This window comes from Columba livia, chromosome 9, assembly GCF_036013475.1.
Source record: "Columba livia isolate bColLiv1 breed racing homer chromosome 9, bColLiv1.pat.W.v2, whole genome shotgun sequence".
NCBI classification, from domain to species: domain Eukaryota; kingdom Metazoa; phylum Chordata; class Aves; order Columbiformes; family Columbidae; genus Columba; species Columba livia.
This window is the reverse complement of record NC_088610.1, coordinates 7,399,648-7,419,373: the sequence shown is the minus strand read 5'-3', so window position 1 is coordinate 7,419,373 and position 19,726 is coordinate 7,399,648. Positions and strand designations below refer to the sequence as shown.

Sequence of the window (19,726 nt, the reverse complement as noted above, 5' to 3'; positions counted from 1 at the left end):
ACCTTTCTCAGAACAGCTATGAATCAGGATCACCTACTAACCTCCTTTCATGCAAAAACATTTTTTTGGCCCAGGCTGACAAGGATGGCAGAAAAGATGGAATTGCAGCTCAAGAGAGCTGGGAACAGTTGAGGCAGAGCTGTACAAAGGTCTCCAAATTACTTTGTGTGAAGTTTCAGCTAATGTTGCCTGGTCCCTCTTCTCTGTTTCCCCTTCAAGACAGGACAGTGCAGGCACTCCTTCCTCCCTTTCTCCTGCACCCCCATTTCCCTCTGCCAATACCTGGACATTGTCTTTTGCTGCAGCTGCTGGTGTCCCTGCAGTGCACAGCAGAGCAGAGAAACAGCTCATATTGGTGAATTCTGGGGTAAAATCTTTCTGGGTGCAGCTCCACACAAACCAAATAAAGATGTGAACCCTGTAGCTGGCAACCCTTGCTATGTGTAAAAGCACCAAAGGGAATGATCTCTCAATGTCTGGACATGTCAGATGTCAGGAGCCGGGACTGGTTATAGTCTATGTTGAACACTTTATAATGAAGATCTTTCGCCCAGTCTATAGAAGACTGAAAATCTAGGTAATATTTTTTTTGGTGTAACAGCATTCTTCCAGTGAGAAGAAATACACTATCTGATTTGTATTCCTCTGACTCAAAATCATTCATTTTAAATGACTGTTTGTCCTGCTAATTTAGAATCTGAGCAGGCATGGAAACAATTTATTTTTGTTTGTGAAAGGAGCTGAGCTTGAGTTTGCTAAGCACATATATGCTTTGGTGCTTTGGGATGCGATGCAACTCCCCTACTAGAATAAGATTTCTTCAGTGGCAGGAGCTCCATAGTAAGCTCCATGATGATACCATCATCACCTGTCCCTCACCTTCCCTGGACTTCTGAGCAGATCCAGTGACAGCTGGGTTGGTATGGCTTGCCTCTGAAGAACAACTCTACACACCCTTTACAGAAGGTGTGAGGGTGGGATTTGGCCCTACAGCTCACCCACAGCACCTGAGAGCACCCGATGAGGTGACAAGCTGTGACTAAAAGCATATGGCCGTGGTCCCCTCACTGCCACAACACATGGAGCAGTGCAGTATCATGTGCCCTAAATTCATTGACCAGATGCAGTGGCCCAGGAGCAGAGATTGCCTTGTCCTCTCCCTCCCTGACAGTCACACTCCTTGTGGGCCCCATCAGCTACTGAGACATAGTATTTTTCCCTCACCCCTCCTCAAACCGAAGCATCAGTTGATGTCCAGTCAGAGGCTTCCTGCTGCAGGCTGCTCCTCATGGGTTCAAGGTCTGTGATGAAGCTGGAGGCTCTTTGCAGCATTTCTCCCACCTTCCACCTTCCTGATTAACCTGCCTGAGGAAGGTAGATTGAACATCAGATCTGTTGCACCTCACTTTGTCTCCTCTACAAGAGTAATTGTCTAACACTCATTGTACTTAACATTGTTGAGACGGCCAAAGTGACTTTCACACCCATCCCTACATGATGCAATGCAGACTCGTGTTCACACAGGACCCCAGTCTGACTTGGACCTCTGTCTGAACTCCTCTTGAACTCTCCCACTTGTCTCCAAATTCCAATGTGTGCCCTCCTCTCCACTGCAATGGAAAAGTCATTGCACATCTCACAGCCTCACTGAAAATTTAAAGTCTCACTGCTGGAAACATGGAAACCCTTTCAAAAAGCCTACTCATGTCAATACAGATAAAATAGAATTTTGACATCTCTAACTATGTTACTATCCCAGTAAATAAATGATCAGCATTCACTTTTAATTACTTTTATTATACTTGTGCCTGCCTCACAGCAAATTTCTCAACAGAGAGTTCTGATTGTCTGTTAAGTCTATTTTCCCTAATGTCTAAGAAAAACCCATTTTTTTGAAAAATGGTCCTTATTATTTGAAGCAGAAAAGTAATTCGTATTGAACAAAAGCTGGATAATATTGTCTTGCATGATATGCTGAGCAATGACTTGGACTACAGCAATGTTACATGAAGCGAGGATTTGTTTAAATAGCTTTCGTTCTGGTTTGCCACTAAACCTCAGTAATAGTATATTAAATACGTGTATTTCAGTACCCCAGCGCAGACATTTTGTTCTGTAACTCAGAATGTTTCATCTTACCGCTCTGAGGGTTCTTGCCAGTTGGCAGCTTTGCACGCATCCTAAATTGCTAAATTTTTAGCATTTACCCACTTATCTAGTTCGACACAGTGTGCTTGCATGAGGCAGAGGGATTTGGGCCTGGGAATAGGGGCACTGCACTTTCAGTGTTGTAGACACTTAAATTGGCACTCTGTAGTCAGACAGCACAACAGCGGGACCCTTGTAATTAAACTGATAAAAAGCAAAATATGTTAGAAGCTGGATAAATTGAAACCATAGCCACCTAACAGCAGAACGATTTGCAAGAGAGACTGCACTGTCAGGAAGAGTCACAGGCAAAGCCTGCCTGATTTACTGCAGACAGCTCATGCCCTTTGAAAGCAAATAGCGAATTCACTCCATATCTTTGCAGCAGCCACCCACGGGTTTGAAGTCAGGTTTGGTTGAAAACCAGCAAAGTCTTTGTCCCCATATCTTGGATTCAGCTAAACTGACGTGGCAAGTAGCTGGTGCCAAATTGGGGCTGGGGCTGTCCCTGGTGCTCACACCACCTGTTATCTGAGCCCAGCTCAGAGCTAGTCCAAAGAACTGAACCTAAAGAAAATGACTTGGTGGTTTAGCCCTTCAAGAAACTCACTCCAGGGGCAGCCAAGAGCCAGTGCTGGCACAAGGGACAGGGTGGGAGCACATTGCTGACAATGACAGCTGGCAGCAGGTCCACTGCTGCGGAGAGCAGGTAGCCCTTCGTCATCTTATCCATATTGTCAAGCCATGTCCTCAGCATCTGCTGTCCCCACTGCAGACAGAACAGTCAGATCAGGAGACTGTGGAAGATTTCTAGCCACCATCAGATTAATGAGAGACTCACAGTCCTAGGTTGGCTTTTGCTCTGAATCAGAGACTTTCTATGTTGACTGTTATCAGGAATGAGAATTAACAACAAGCCGTGAATAGAAGCATGTTAAAGCTATGCAGCTACTATGAATACACTGAGGCAGGGTTATCGTACCACAGATGGCTGCCCTGACTATTTCTAGCACTGTTGCTAACTAACTGTAACAGGGACAGCCAGGATCACAGCAGATCCTGAGATCTCCCAGCCATGTGTCCACAGGTAGTCTGCATGACAGCGGCCTGCTGACAGCATGCCTGGTCTTCATGACAGCAAATAAACTGCCTAAACTTCCTAGCAACATTGTGTCAAAGCTGCCAGCTGTGCTCAGCTCTGTTCTGGATGCACCAGGGAGCCTGTTCCAACCACGTCTGTCCTGCCAGCTTGGTGTCAAGAGCAGGGAGCAAGTCTGTTTTGGAGAGTGGCCCTGTGTGAAAGCAGCACAGACTCAGCTGTCTTCCCAGGGAAGAAAACTGGCTTCTAGAGCACCTTACATAAATAAATAAATATTTTAATTAAAAAGTGAGGGAGGCTTATGGACAAGATTTCACATTTTGTAGTATTTCAGAGAGGTCTATTCTGCTTTGGACTGAAACTACAGCCCACTTTGCACAATTCCCAGGGGTTTCAGGGCAGCTATGATTTCATTCTCTAAATTACACTGCTAAAAGCACTAGCTTATGAAAAGTGAACAACTTCTAAGAAATGGGCTGGAGTCAGGACTGGCCTTCTTTATCACTGTTTTCCCAGGGCTTTTAGTGCCAGTGGCCAGTGACTAGCTAGTAGTGAAAAGCATCCACAGTAGCAGCAGAGTCCCAAGGGCTGCTTGAGACAAAATCTCTGACCCATCTCCTAGGATAGCCCTGTCTGGTGTGCACAGTAACACCTCAGTAAGACTGCCCATAAGAAGCTTAACATGGAAGGAGTTGAACTGCACCATTTCTACTGAGCTCTTTACCTTTGTGATAATCCAGAATAGTGAGTTTCAAAGGATTAGTTATCCTCCATGCAAAATAGTCTTACAATTTCTCCCCATAGTAAATAACAGCATATTAACAACGTCAAAGGAAATAGCACCGTCGCAAGCATCTGAGCTGTTCTAGGGAAAAAAAATTAAAAAAAAGCATAATTGCTAACAAATCTGCTGTTCTGAATCTGCCCAACCTACAAGGATTTGAATACCGGAATAAACACCACCTAGTTCTGGGGTTCTGCTTCCACCAGCAGCCCCAAGTCTGCCTGTGCTCACTCTCCACTCCCCTCGTCCCTGGGGGAGTGACTGGGTCTAGTACCCGCTGCTGCCTTGGCTCCATCCCCAGACTTCCCTCTGCTTCATGATGCTGTGCAGCTCAGATTCTTTCCCCGAGCCTCAGTCTTCCCATCTGTAACAGAATACTGAACCATTAGGTTCTCTTTGAAATCTTCAGGAAAGCAATGCAACAGTGAAGAAAGGGAAGGAATTGCACTATCCAAACTGCTGCTCTATAAACTATGGCCTGAGCTCAAGACACAATGTGAATTGGGCTCCAGCAACCTCCAGCTCCGGTTTTGGAAGCAAATGCCCTCATTGCTGAAAATGTGCAAATCTAAATCTCCTTCTTCCTGCACTCCTGGCTGTTTTTTGATGGTGCCTGTGAAAATTACCATTCTGTCATTTGAAAACAAAAGTGCTTAGCTGGCAAGAAAGACTCCATAAAGAAGGCAATAGAAGCTGCCACATCTGTACTTTCTGAACACCATCTGTCTCCCAAGTTTAGTCTGAAAGAAAGCAAATCCCTTTCAGTTCTCTTGCTATATATCAGTAAAATGCTTAGCAGTGACACTTGGAGAATGAATGAACACATTTCAATTAGACAAAAGCATCATAAACCACCAGCTCAGTAAATAAAAACCTGGAGGTTAACATTTGTAGAGATTAAGCAAGCTGTTAAGTAAAGTTTACCATGGCATGTTAGAGTTTTTGTAATACATAGTTATATATACATTGCATCCAAAACAGGCTCCTTAATTTACTTTTCAGACTGTTCCTTTTTGCTTTTAGCATATATATGACTGCCTTACAAGAGTTACCTGAGATCCAGAAACTGCTAAGGAGCTGTAGACACCTGCAGAAACAAGTGTATCAGTTTTGGTAGAGAAAGGAAGAATGGCAGAGCAATGAAGAGGGAAAGCAGAATCACAGAATGGTTTGGGTTAGAAAAGTCCTTTAAAGATCTAACAGGAAAATCTTGTCATTTGCTTAAGGGGCTGGTGACAAATGCTGGAAACAGAAGGCAACTGCTGCAGGTGTGCTAGTTACCATTCAGAAAGATGTCATTGTCAGGTCAGATGGAACTGAAGGCTGGAATAACACCTTGCTGAGAGCCCTGAAGTATAACCATCACCACTGATTTCCAAGACTCTGCAACTACTATGGTTATGAGGTTGTAACTTGCTGCTTTCCCCTCCGTAAATCTCAAAATAGCCTCACAGATACTTGGTCCTGGAAGGAAGGAGTGACAACTGTATCCTCTGCAAGCCTGAGATAAGAGGAGGATCCACTGTTTCTTGGCTGGTTTTGCAGACAGCCTTTGCATCAGTGTAAACCTGGGCAGGCTTCAGCTTTTTCTGATCTCAGATAAATGATTTTGATTAAGATAAACCAGTGCAAATGCTTAAGAAAGGCTGGTCCTGCAGCATGCTCCTGGGTTAACAGGTCCCTGTGCGCACAGGCAGATCTCACAGTGCATTTCAGAGGAGCAGCATCCTCTGCCTCCTCCAAGAAGCGGCTGCTCAGAGCTGCCACACTGTGACCCCCTGATGACTTCATGAACAAGGATTGGAAATGAATTTATTCAAAGCCGTTTGTGAATCTTCAGCATGAAAGTCACCAGCACATTCACATTGCAGCCAATTGGGCCTCAAAACCAGCAAAGAACATTGGCTCCATCTTATACGTGGGGAAACGAGTCTACAACAAAGACAATCTGTGACAATGTATCTTGCACTGCCCTCCAGTCACAACTGGACCAGATTCACCTGGTGCAAGTACTCCAAAGAGCTGTTGAAATCTGCTGGCTGCCAAAATGTCCCTGTGTTACAACACCCTTGCTCCTGTGCTGCCGGTTCTCCTTCCTTTTTGATTCTTCCCCCTGCTTCAGCATCATGTCCCCCCTCCCATAAAACTGAGAGATTATCTCAATTATTCCAGTTGTTGTGCTGCACCACACTGAACACAATCAAAGCTAACAAAGCACGCTTCCCTGGCTCCATTGTTATCTGCACTGAAAGCTGGAGATCCTAAATGAACAGTGCTTAAGCTGATGTCATATTCAAGGGAGTTTGGCAGGGGATGACAGGGGGGAAGAAAAAAGAAATAAGGCTGTGGATTTTACACAGCTGGGTTTTTTGTTATAATTAAAAAACTCCAGAGAAGTTTTGATAGAGTGGGATAGGATGAAGCTGTGATTCTGAGGGTGTATCAGTCTTGATGTCTTTTTGGAATGCAGCCTTCTTAGACAAATACTCACAGGAATACCTTTGATGATGAATGCAGATTTACCTGGGACTGTTGTCATACAAGGTCTTGGGTAGCCCTGCAAATTCATTCACTTATGCTGACACAGGCAAGATGCAGCCTTCCACTTTAAACACCGTGATTAACACAGTGGCATCTTCATGGCACCCATCTGAAACAAGATGAAAAGAGAATGAAAGACTGTAAAGTAAAGCCCACATTATACATACATCCAGCTCACTTCCCTAGGCAGAGAATTTGAGACTCAACAGCACCAAGGTGGATGATAAGTAAGGACTAAAGCCTTAGGTGAAAAGAAGTCCATCTGCTTAACCTGCTTCACCCAAACTTGCAGCAGTCAGTGCACAAACGGGTGAGAAAGAAGAATGGAAATAGTTTGCCCAACAGCTGGTAGAGAGGAGTCTGCCTCTGCCAGTAGCTTACAGGTATGTGGTCCCAGTACATTTCTACCTTTTCAGCTGCTAAATCTCAGTACAAAGAAGGTGAGGATACACCACATGCCCATGAAATGGCACTCCCCTACCGTGGTTGTTTATTCAGGTGCTAATGGGATCCACTTCACACCAGCTGAAAGCAGCTCTTTAAGTGAGACACTCAAAGTCTGGCACCTTGGGGACCCTAAAGCCATCTCCAACAAGTAAGAGAGTAACAACTTCCAAAACACAAATGATCAAAGCTCTTCCCATCATGCCCCCACTCTTACAGACTTCTATGGCATTTAGTCCTCTTTAAAAATTAATAGTGACATTCCCTGATCCTCTCCCAGATGCTGAAAAGGCCACTATCATTGCAAGTTTTCATGTGATGACCTTTCAACAGGCTGAGAAACATTTCTTAGCTTCTCAGACTGTCAACCACAGCAAACTCTTCTCCGTTATCACTTTCTAGTGTTGCACCCAGTGATGCACGTTGCAGGGGCATTCAGAGCTTCATGGAAAACACAGAATAATCTCCTAAAATCTGTTGTGTACAATGGAAGAAGGGACCCTCTGTGTGTTGTAGAGCTATGGTATGCAACTGAAGAGGCCAATCTTGATCTCACACAGAGCAGCATTAAACACATAGAGAGCAAGTTTTGTGAAAAATTCCTATACCCCTCTGTCAGACACCATGCGAAGGTGATACCCACATGCACACACACAAAGCTGTCTAACACCTAGTACCTGAAGTGTTAATACAGCACAGCAGAACCGAGGCAATCTCTGAAATGAGGACAGTGCTCCAAGAACGAATTGATCCAGGGTTGCCCTTCAGTTCCCAGTTGCTGACAGACAGCAAATTGATCACACCGTGGTTTGAATTTCTCTCCTGACAATTCAGGCAGGCGAGGCCCAGCAGCTCTGTAAATGCATAATCTGCACCTGGCACTCGCTCGCTATGTACTAACAAAGATAAAACCTTTGGAGCAAGCTGTTTCTTCTCCAGTCGGTTAACGTTTGTACCCAGCTGAACTCCTGGGGTGATAAGTACAGCAGGCGTCCTCCTCTGAGGCAGATAAGTAAAGCATACCATAAAGAAAAGTACAGGTATTGGCACATCTCTCCTAAAGAGGCTGTCAGCAGCTGAGTGCCGCAGTCCCCGTGAGTGCAAGGAAGGAGAGGGGTATTTTTTCCAGGGAGCCTCTGCGCTCTCTCTGCCTTCCTCACTATTAACTGATCCATTTTTTTGTTCCCCCTTCCCCTTGCTTGGTGTGCACAGAGCCGTGCCCCAGCACAGGCCACAGCAGCATCTTTGCTAATTCTCAAAGTGCCACCTACAGTTTGTGTGAGCGTGTGTATGAGTACACACAGTCACAGGCATACAGACACGTGCTACAAATGTGTATATATATCCATAAGTACATGTATACATGAGTGCTGAGACGTGATTAAACCAGTCTGTAGCTCACAGGAAAGGATAGAAGTAAGCCTGGAAACGCTTCTGCTCTTCTGGGGAGCAGGTCCTCAGCATGCAGGGGAAACTGGACATGGAGCACACAAACTCTGCAGGAACACAAGCCTTGCAGGGAGTTAAATAGGGTCATTCTGACTGCATCTCCTATACTTTGTGAGTAGCCCTCAGTCCCTAGCTCAAGAGAAATGCCACAAGCACATAAAAGGGATCTGGTATCTATTTTCCCGTGATCTGGCAGTGCCAGCTCCCCAGAGGTGCCACAAAAATGGTGGCAAGTGGGAGCAAGTGCTGGAGTGGAGCAGTGCAGCAGCTTTAATAGAGTAATTTAACAATCACCACCAGAACCTACATCCCACCCCCATAGAAAAAGGGCCCCACACAACAGAGATGTTTTTCAGATTGCAGGGCAAAGGAAATTAGTGTAACAGCTGAGATACTCAGGTTTTAATCAGAGCTGGCTTTCTACTGCTTGATTGCTGTCTGTCTTATTTTCAATGGAAAATGTCGATACCTATAGAAAATACAGAAGGTTTAAAAACCCGAAACACTCTTCCCTGCTCCTTCTGTATGACTAAAATAGAAAAAAAAAAAGGTCTTTTTTCTCTGAAAAAAAACCCCAAACCCCCACAAAAACAACAACCAGAACACACAAATAACAAACAAACAAAAACAACAGCAACAACAAAAACCCAACACATTTTCTTGCAGAGATATTTTAAAAGAAATAAAAGAGGACTTCACTGGTCATACGTTGCCTTGTCACAATCAGGTTATCCGGGGTGCTCACAAAAGCCATCCCTAGATCCATGGGAAGAAACAATGGCCAAACACTCTCAGGTAGAATCTTTCCTGGAAGAATTACTTCCCTCACCTGGGTATTTCTACAGCTCTGTGTGGTGGCTTTGTCCTTTCCTTGGAGTTTCATCCAGCCTATAGAAGGCTGTGGTGAACTGACACCATCAGATGATTGCACTGGCCAGATTTCAACTAGTGTGCGTGCAAACCTCAAACAACCTCCCCACATTTGTTGAAGAACCTGATCCCAGCAGCGAAACCTCCCTCAGGCTTGAGCAGATGTTTGCAGAAGATGACACTGGAGAGGTCTGAGTGCTCTGGGGCTACTCATCCTCTCTGTTCCCTGTTTCAATCAATCCCAGATAGCCCAACAACACACTCTGCTTGGACACGGGCACCTTGAAAATGGTTATTTACAACTATTTTCACTTGGACTGACAAGAAAACAGGAGTACAGAATGGTTTTTAAATGCACCCTGTGGCTAAAAGCCCAAAAGCAGCTGGCCTCTGGCCATGCTGTGAGAATCAACAATGATATTTTTGGACAGAGGCAGTGGCAAGTCCAGCTTCTTCCTGCTATTATTTGACTTTAAAAAATGTACTTAAATTGAGAGGTTGCTAACTAATTGGATGTCTTTTAGTTTGACTCTTAGGCTTCCGCTTATAATACAGTATGCACGAACAACACACTCCCATTATCCCCTTCAGTCATCAGTCATTCCTCTCACCCACCAGTTTGTTTCTTTTTTTTATTTTTTTAATGTTTCTTTGCTGAAAGTTTAAGCCATTTGTAAGAAATAGAAGACAGAAGAAACTTTTTTTCCTTTTTGTTCATGAGAAACACTTTTATTCTGCATGTTGACTGATTTCTTGGCTTCTGAAGAAGTAAACAAAATCTTATAAAGACAAAATCAAAGATGAAATATTGAGGTTTTCCTGATTTCTGGTTTCTTTTACAAGCCTGCTGTCAATGACTTGAGATTTTAATTTCTCTTCCAAAACAGCAAGCAAGAAAATAATTTACAAATTCTTCAAAACTCTTACAGAAACGGGAAAAACATTCCCACTTAACCATCTGGACAGCTACTGTGTCTGGTTCAGCTCATGATTGTTGGGGGTCAGACCTCAGCCTCCACACTGGTGAAGGCAGGAGCCAGCTCCATCCCACAGGTGATGGGACCTCACTGACTTCTCCCATGGGAGGTCCTGTTCCCACGGGGCAGGTGGCTGCAGTGCCGCTTGTCCTGCACCATCCTGCGCCGACAAATGACATAGCATCACTGAAGGTTGAGCCAACATCACCAAGAATGGTTTGGAAAGGTCCTTCATGGGGGGCCTGGCAGGACTTGGGGTTGGGTGGGCATTTAAATATCTGCATCTCGGACAGGCTCTTAGCATTTCTGAACAATACAAGAATAATTAAACAGGCTTCTGGTTATTATTATTATGATTTTTTTTTTTCAATCTGCAAGGGGTCATTTATCTGGCAGATCTCCTGATCTTTTCCTGTTAGGGAGAGACTTTTGGTGATGGAGGAGAAAGGGAAGTTTAAAATACAAAAGGAAAATTTTACCAGACTACTCCCACTCTTTGAAAACCCAAAATACATGCGTGCATGAGCGAGCTGGCTGGATGGGAGCTTAAATCCCAGATGAAGTTAGAGTCACCCAACAATATCCTTATTTGTACCCTTCCTTCTTCCCTCTGTCTGCTTCTGTTAGTTTGGAGCCTTGCAGCTACCCATGGGGTCGACAAGAACCCCAGAGAAAATGGAGAGACCTTGGCCAGGGAATTGGCTGGGGATGGTCCCACAGACTCACAGCCATACACTTGTCTGAAGGAACCTGCTGTCACCAGGTTTCAGAAACTAAGCCAGCCCATCCTGTGATATGCCACAGCTGGCTGAAGGCCTTTATAATGAGACTGAGACACCCAAGCAAAAGAGCAAGTTCAGTGGGTGAGAAGGTAGGCTGGAGCTCAGGAATAAGGTATGGGACTGTTGCAATAAAAAGGAAAAGACTCCTGCAGAGGCTTTGTTTAGCAGAGATTAGTCTCTGGATCTGCCCCATTTGTGGAAATGGCTCTTGGTGAGCCCATGGTCCAAGCATCTGGCAGGATCGGGACCTTCTCCCCTGCCTTGTAAATACACCCACCAAACATGCCCTGAAGAGCTTCGCAGATAAATAATACAGGAAAATGTATGTGAGGAGGAGTGTGCAAGACTCAATACACAGGGTGAGAAGAAAGGACAACATGAGAAACCAGACATCTAACAAAGAAGGAGGAAAAATTATCAGGGAAAGCAGTGAGATGAGAGAGAGTTGCTATTAGAGGCAAGAAATGTAAAGAGGCAAATTAAACACCAGTTCAAACCAGAGTAAAAATAGCATAGGAAGAAAAGTTTAAAAAAAAAAAGCCATCTGCAAAGGAACAAACTTGATGTTTTTCAGGAGGTGCTATCGCACTCGCACATCTGCTCCATCAGCTCTGGATGGGAGCGAACCCTGAGATGAGCTGCAAGGGCAGGGGCTGCCCCAGGGAAGGGCCCTGGCTGTCGCCCACCCTGCAGAGCCCCAGCACCCTCCTGGTGCACCAAGTGAGGTAACCGACTGGGGGCTGCTGCTGGGTCACTGCACTAAGTTATCTGCATCAAGTATTAAGTGGTCACCACAAAACAACTTTGCAAATGAGCTCTGTGGCTGCTTTTTGAGACACCTGCATCTCCCCTCAACTGCAGAAGACAGAGTTTGGTCTGCTGGAGCTAAACCCAGCTAAAACCAAAAGCTGAATCCAGATAACCAATTCATTGGTGCAGAATTCTTCATATATAGCAGTGTCAAACAAGAACATCTTTATTAAGATATCTCAGAAAGTTGATACAGACTCAGGCCCAAGTATTTACATTTGATTTTCATCCCGGTCACAAAATGAAGGATAGGAATGAAAACAAGATCAAAACTTTATTTTGCGACATGACCTCCTCCCAGCTCTATTCCATGTCTAGCTACATTCACAACAGCAGGCTGCATTAATCCCTGGGGACAGCAAAGAAAACTGAAAGCAAATCAAAGAAAAGCAGCAAACTTTTTGTAAGTAAGAATATGATACACGGTGCAGAGCAATGATAATGTGTTGCTGCAAAAATCACAGCTGATAAGATGCATCTGGGGGTTGTGTCCCCTAGTTCCTTCCCAAAGAGACACCCTGAAACCAGACAGGCTGCTGATGATAGACAGGGGCGACGGCTGTCAGTGCTGCCCAACATATCTTGGCATTCTCCAGTGAGAGTGTGTCCTGAGAAAAAGAGGTGTCGTCATCCAGACCTGTCAGCATCTGCCGCTGGGGTTGCAGTTGGTGGGAGGAGGGCAGCCCCAGGGTGGGACACGTAAGGGAGCAGCAAGGGAGCAGGCTGGGAAGAGAACCCAAGGTGACTCTTTCCTTTGACTCCCAAGACAGATGAAGAACACAGAAGAGGGTCTCATTTATGCTCCCCATCATATACCAGCCTAAATCCAAAGCAAATACAGTGACAAAGAGGCAAAGAATTTTCACTCCTGAGCTGGTGGTACCAGCACCACGACTGGGAGCCTCTCCTCCCAGCACCGAGTGAGGCTGGATGCCTCTTTCCAAAACCTTGTGCTTTGCTTCAAGTGTTCTCTCACCAGCCCTCCCTGCTGTCACTTCTCACCATGGATCCTTTGGATCCATCCAAAGCAGCTTTGAAATGAAACCTGAGGGGATGATTTCACTTTGTCCTTATTCTGGGCACCCCAACTCAAAAGCAGGTGTCACCTATACATATACAGGAATGCAGCTGGTACTGCTGTCACCTCTGGCCGACACCAAGACATCTGTTAGCATCAGGCACTGAAAGGGTAAAAGTGAGTCACAGCTCCATGCCTGTGCCTGCCCTGCTCAGTCCTCACCCCCCACAGGATTAGTCTGATGGGCAGAAATTTCTATAAGGGTTTAAGAAAGACGTTGTGCTCCCTTTTCTGCCTCTGCCTGACCTTCACCAGGTGACTCTGCAGTTAAACTCTCTCTCTGCAAAATTAGGATTATAGAGCTACTGTCCCTTGAGACAGCATTGAAGAATAAATGCATTAACAGCTGTATTATGCACAAGAATAATGAAAGATGGGATGAATATGAAAGATTACTGCACATTTGATCTCTAACTTTATCTCCTATAGAAGATCGAGTAACCTGACTTCAGTCAAAGAGCTCCAGCAGAGAGTCAGACAGACAAGTCAGTCTCCTCCAAATCCTCTTCTTAGGAACTGAATGGAAAGACCAGCCCCTGTCACTATTTGGTTCTGCTGTCACCTCACTTAAAGTGCTTCCCCACATTTCCAGATGTGCCCACGCACCGTGAGCTGAAGGTCTGAGCAGAACAAAATATTAAGAGAAAACAAAGACCTAAAACACATATTTAGATACAGTCGTAAAAATACAGTCCTTGCTTTGATGGTATGTTAGCCTGACAATTTCCAGGTGTAAATACATGCTATTCCAGCTAATCTTGGGTGAATCCAAGTGTTAGTGCACCAGCTATTTGTTTTAACATGAATATAGGTCTTTGGGGAAAAAAGAGAAGCTGTGTTTGTGTGCCTGTGTGATGGACAGGCGAGTTGAATATTTAAATGAGAGACAGAAACATCTAGCAAATATTTTTGTGTGATGGTTTTATAGCTATGGGCTTCTTAAAGAGTAACAGTTTTACTCCAAACCCAGCTTCCTCCTCTCCTCCATCGCAGGCTGCATTGCTGCTTTGCAAGCTCTGTGACGCTGGATTTAGTGATTCAGCTAACAGTTGGGGAAGGTTGAGCTGACCTTGCCATGCACACGCTGTCTGGGTAGGAGCCTATTGGGGACCATATATGTCTGGCTAATACGGCCTCCCTGTGTGGTAAGCCTGCGACTTGCTGGAGTTAATATTCACACCCACTCTGTGCAGGGGTTGCAAATATCCGAGGAACAATTAACCTGCCACAAATGCTTGTTTCATCATTTTTAATCCAAGGTGTTGACAGGAAAAAAAAAAAAAATGTTTTTTCCTACTTGGCTTAGAATAAGCAGCAGTGAAGTCTACAGATTTACTGATTAAATGCTGCCTAAAATAATTCTCAAACAATGGGCCCTCCAAACAGCCTCTCTCTACCCTCTGGTTTTCACACAGTGGGGAATTTAAATTTCCCAGGGCTTAAACTTGCTTTTGTGAGGGAAATGCCCTTTTAAAACGTGCCAGTGTCTACTGACTGGTGCAGCTGCCTTGCCCTTAGAAAGAAACAGTTAAAAGTAATACATTAAATCTTATGACAGAGCCAGACCTGCTGTCTCAATTCCTCTGAGTCAATCAGCACGTTGCTGCTGCTGTAAATCAAAGAAAATTCTGCAGCACGTCACCGTTTCATTAAGCAGGTACTGCCCTGCAAAGGTAAATACATATGCATATTAACTACGAGAATTTACTCGAAGTTCAAAACATCCCAATATTTTCTTTACAGTCTAAATATTTTAAAACATTATTTTAACTGACACATCTTTTATAAGTGAAGTGCCAAAGATTTATATGTATAGGCATATACTACAGGTGTGTAGATACATCACACATATATGTATATTTCACTACACAAGATGATGAAATCATTGTTATATCTCATGTAAGGCTGGATGCTATTTTCTGTAGATCATGGTGACAACTTCTGTTGGAAAACTACAGGATATTAGCCTTGTATACACCGAATACATTCTCAGCTTTTTGAGGAACTGTAAGAAAGCAACTTATATTCAAGTTTAAAATGTTTCTCAAGAAATATGCACATTCTAAATGATGTGATTTTTCAGGACAGTGTTAACAAAATACTATGCAGCAGAGGAAATAAACATGCAGAAAAACAGACTGGAGAGCACCCTAAGAATATTTGTATTGTTAATTACCATACAGGGACAAAATATTGTTGCATTTTATTATCACTGTATGCTTTGATGTCACATCAAAACTGAAACAAGGCTTACGGTTTTAGGTTTCTTCTACAAAGAAGTAGCTTACTATGAGTTTGTCCACCATGGTTCTTGTTCTCTCACTAGTAAAAGGGACACTCAGCAGCAGAAGCATGGCTTTACTGAAAAACCAGAGCAAAACTTAGGTACCTTTTACGATTTAGGATTCCAAGTCTTTTCCAAAACTAGGTCCAGTCCAGCTGCATCTCTCACTTTTCTGCAGTACAAGCACATGAATGCATTATTTGAAGCTCCAGTATATACACTCTGAGCATCAGGAACCACAGAAATGCCTTGCAAAACCCAGCAGCAAGCGTGAAACACCTTATCCACAGTCAAAGCAGGATCAGCTGCAGCAGCACAATCCACAGTCTATGTGATCTGGCAACTTTATCATCTGCCAGATCCTATATGTGTGGATGAACAGAAATAAGCATGGCTATAGAAATGCTGTGGTCAAGAGATGGCTCTCAGAGCACCTTTCTGGACAAAGCAGTAGAGTTCAGCAGTAGGGTTACAAGCCTTTGGCTTGTAACACAAAGAATAAAGCAAGGGTGTTTGCCAGCTTTGCCTTCAATCAGTGCCTCAGGTGCTGCACTGGTTCTTTACATCTATCACAGGAAACACCTTGAATGCTGAAAACAGCAGGAGCCAAGCTAACAATAAATCTTTGTTACAGAGGCTGTCTAAGGCAATTGGTGAGTTTGTAAGTGCTAACGCTTGTATGTATGTGGTCTGTGTGACTGCACTGGGTATGCACATCAGCAGTGGATTCTATACTAGAGGTTTATATAGACATATATATGTTATATAAACACACAGACCCAGAAGATGTATTTTACAATATAACCCATGTCCAGCCCATATAACCTAGATAATTCAAGGGCAGGAAAGCTACATAGCATAGTATCTTTGCTGATAACAAAGCAATAATCCCCTTTCTGTGAAAAAATGACAGGTTTGAAATTGCCTTGTGTTCCCAGGCTTTAAACTTGGCAGCATGTCGGTTCTTGTAAATGTTTAATTCCAGAAGAGTCTGGCTATCCATGATTAGCAGCTAATTCACTGTCAAGCACGTGGGCAACAACATTTAGACATAAGCAATGAAGCACCAGCTGTTAGCCTGTTGCAGCTCCCCATGTGTTAAGGACTGGGGAATTTTCTGATACAGGAGTTTATTTCATGTCACTCCTCTGGTAAGAACAGCAATTCAAACAAAGTCTGGGCTTTGCAGGGACACTCTTTTTCCTAAGACAATGTCCTGCTTTCCCCCGGCCCATGGACAGAGGAAAAGAAGGTAATTTTACAGCTAAAAAAATAACAAAGTGAGAGGAGATACGTGAGTCCTCAAAACTCATATCAGCCAGAAAACCATTGTTGTGTTGCGTAAAATACATGTCTGCTACCTCAACATTCTTCCTTGGTAGCCAGGGGCATATTGGTTCACGTTAATTTGTGATAAATATGTAGTTAAATTCTTTCATAATGCTGTCTCCTTTTTTAAAAAACAAGTAATTATTGGCAATGAACAATTAAAAATACCCTTATAGATATCACCATTCTCTTAAACAGGAAATGAGTAAATTCATTGAACAGCTTATCTGCCACAAAAAGATTCTTTTGGCACCTCTATTTATAACAGCATCTCCCTTAACTAATTAACAGCATTAGCATTCACAGACTGTTCACCAGGAGACTCCACAGACCCTCACCTCCTGGGCTGACCCCAGATATTTTGCATCATATTCCCATTAGCTCATGAGGACTTTCTACTACCTGTGTCCTCAATAAGTCAAGATTCTCTTACCTTTTGACCATGTACTTTTGTCACAGCCAATGTATTATTCTGCCACAAAGTCACATCTCTGGATATACACATGGCATAAAGGCACATAGCACCAAAATTCTGCCCGAAGTCACCATCACCACAAGTCCTCAGTCCTGTTGGCTATATTATCTCAGATTCTTTTGCAGAGCCATCACAGAAGCAGACATATTACCAGGTTTTTGCCTATGCCTGGGTGACAGAGAGAAAAGAAAAATCTTTCCAGAATAAAGGGGGAAAGCTGAATTAATCTGAATATTTGCCAAGAGCCAGAGGAATGCTACAAAAAGAGGTTTTGATACCAGATGGAAGCAAAGGAAGGAAACGAGGAGGAATAAGTTCTAAAATATTTCCACTTGTTAGGCTATTTGTCCTCTAGTTAATAACAGAGATTGTACTGGAAACCCAGCCCAGAATGTGATGGAAAAAGTTGTGGAACGAGTGGGTTTGGCTTAGGGAGAGATCAGAAACCATGAGGAGCTGGCAGTGATGCAGTAAAAGAAGGGTAGAAATCCCATCCCAGATTTGACAGTTGAGGAACTGCAAAACTGTGCATGGAATAGAAGTCAGGCAGCTCTTCAAAACTAGGTTGGGAAATCCAGCAAAGATACAAGCTGTGCTGGTTGCTTATAAAGACAGGACCTGTGAGAAAAGGGCTGCTAGCATTTGCATTGCCAGGCAGTATGCAGAAAGCACTGCACTGTGCTCAGACTATTTACATGGTGATTTTCCTGCCTTCAGGAAGCATTCAGGCTGTCCCTCTACGAAGCCCATTTTGCATTTATAAGGCTTTATGAACTTGCAAAATCTTTCAGAAATTCTGATCTGTGCATAATTTCCCGTGCCTTTTTTCAAGTGCTTTTCCTCTCCATGAAAATGTGTTATTAACTTTCAAAATCTTACTACATGACTGCTAAATCCAGGGGAGGCTTCAGAACATTGACTCTAAATGTTGGAGAGTGGTCCATTAGAACTGAAGGAAGAAAATGTTCTGGGAAACCAGAGAGGGCAGGAGGGCTACAATCATTCTGCATACGAAGAAAAGAAAGTTGGAATTGTTTAACAAAGCAAGAATGCAGCTTTTGTTCTTTACTCACAGGAGGAAGATACAGTGAAGCCAAAAATCAAAAAGGGAGAAGCAGCTGATTTTTGGCCTCCTCTGAATCCTTCTTCATACTGCACACTGGCTATTGCAAAACCCCTTTCATGCATGATCTCAGGACATGTAGTTTCATAGCTAATATATAATCTGCAGCCAAACAAATGCACACAAGCATTCAGACTTTCCCCATTATATTGCTAGTTTTCTAGTGAGCAGATTTGTTACAAATTACAAAATACACCTCACAAACCCATTTCCCAGCCATTCCATGTTTCAAAGATTTGTGGATGCCAAAGGTAGAGCAAAGCATTCACATTCCCTGTGTAATATAGAGTGTACCAGCTGGTATATCTTTGATCAGTGAAGTAATTCTGATTAGTGCCAATTTATCACTAGGAAAATCACCCGGTTGTAAGAAAAAAATAATAAGCAATGGAAAATCTACTCTGTCTCTTGTTTGTCTGTTCCAGTACTAATTCCCTTCTTGCTGAACATTTGAACTCTGCCTTTAGACTCAATTTTCTAGCTTTGCAAATTGCAGAAGTGCCTGGGTGAGATTCTCCAAACTTTGTGATAGAAAGGAGTTGAGACTAGCTGATTATAACAGCATTTTTGCTTGAACATCTCTGAAAATACTATGAATTTTGAAAGATTTTCAATACGTTTATCCACCCACAGAACTTATGTCATCTCACTTGCCGAAGGAAACTATAAAGGAGAGATTTCCTTTGGCTTAAGAGAGATGTCGGAGTAGTGGTAAAGTCTTTCCTTCTGCAGGCATTTCAGCCAGCAGGGAATAACCTGAAGAATTCACAGGCTGTTATATTCAATCAGTGTCCAGAAACAATTAGAGAGCTCGGCTGGGTGTTTCTTCAGCCTGCATTGCTCAGACAGCCCAGCTATCGCTGGTAGTAAGAGCCAGAACTGGCTCTCCCTGAGATATGTTATTAAAAAGCATCCTCTCATCCCTTGACACAAGGTTATCACTGGATGTGAAGGGGATGACATGCCAAACCTAGCGATATGGAGTCCAGATCAGGCAAATAAGCCTGTCTCCAGCCACTCTACCACTGCCCATAACATACCGCCAGTCAGCTCAGACACAGCCCTGTTCCCAAAACCTTCTCCTCTCATCACATCTTCTCCTGCACAACATCCTCCCTGTGGAGAGGCAGCCACTGACCAAAGCAGCTCCGGTGCCACGTGTGTCTGTCTGCAATGCTCAGTCTCTTGTCTGTCACTTGTTGCACTGGGAGTTTCACATATCCCTATGTCTCAAGACAGGCTCCTGACTTCATCCCCACACTGGATCTCACCATGCTCCCCTTCAACTAGACTTTGTAATCCACATTAAAACTGGCGATATTGGGGCATCTCACTTTTTGTGACGTTACTTATGGAACAACAGAGAAACTCCAGCACTGACCTGTACCTTGGGAGTGCCACCAGACCTGGTGCCATGCTCCAGGACACGTTTCCCTGCTTCCTCTGGTGGCACACAGATCACTCTTCAAACATATTCGGGAGGGAAGGCAAGAAAGTGGGGAGGTCTGCTTTTGAGTCTTCGTACCTGCAGCT

At 43.8% G+C, this 19,726-nt stretch overlaps 1 long non-coding RNA gene across 2 annotated transcripts in view; it reads right to left on the bottom strand.

The window, feature by feature from the left end:
* Positions 1 to 19,726, bottom strand: part of LOC110355232 (uncharacterized) — a 151,489-nt gene that overhangs the window by 7,575 nt on the left and 124,188 nt on the right. For both annotated transcript variants that reach the window (XR_010474624.1, XR_010474623.1), the window contains exons 2-4: positions 6,555 to 6,681; positions 5,084 to 5,118; positions 1,225 to 1,365 (exon numbers count right to left, since the gene is read on the bottom strand). This is a non-coding gene — a long non-coding RNA (uncharacterized LOC110355232). The remainder of the gene's footprint in view (positions 1 to 1,224; positions 1,366 to 5,083; positions 5,119 to 6,554; positions 6,682 to 19,726) is intronic.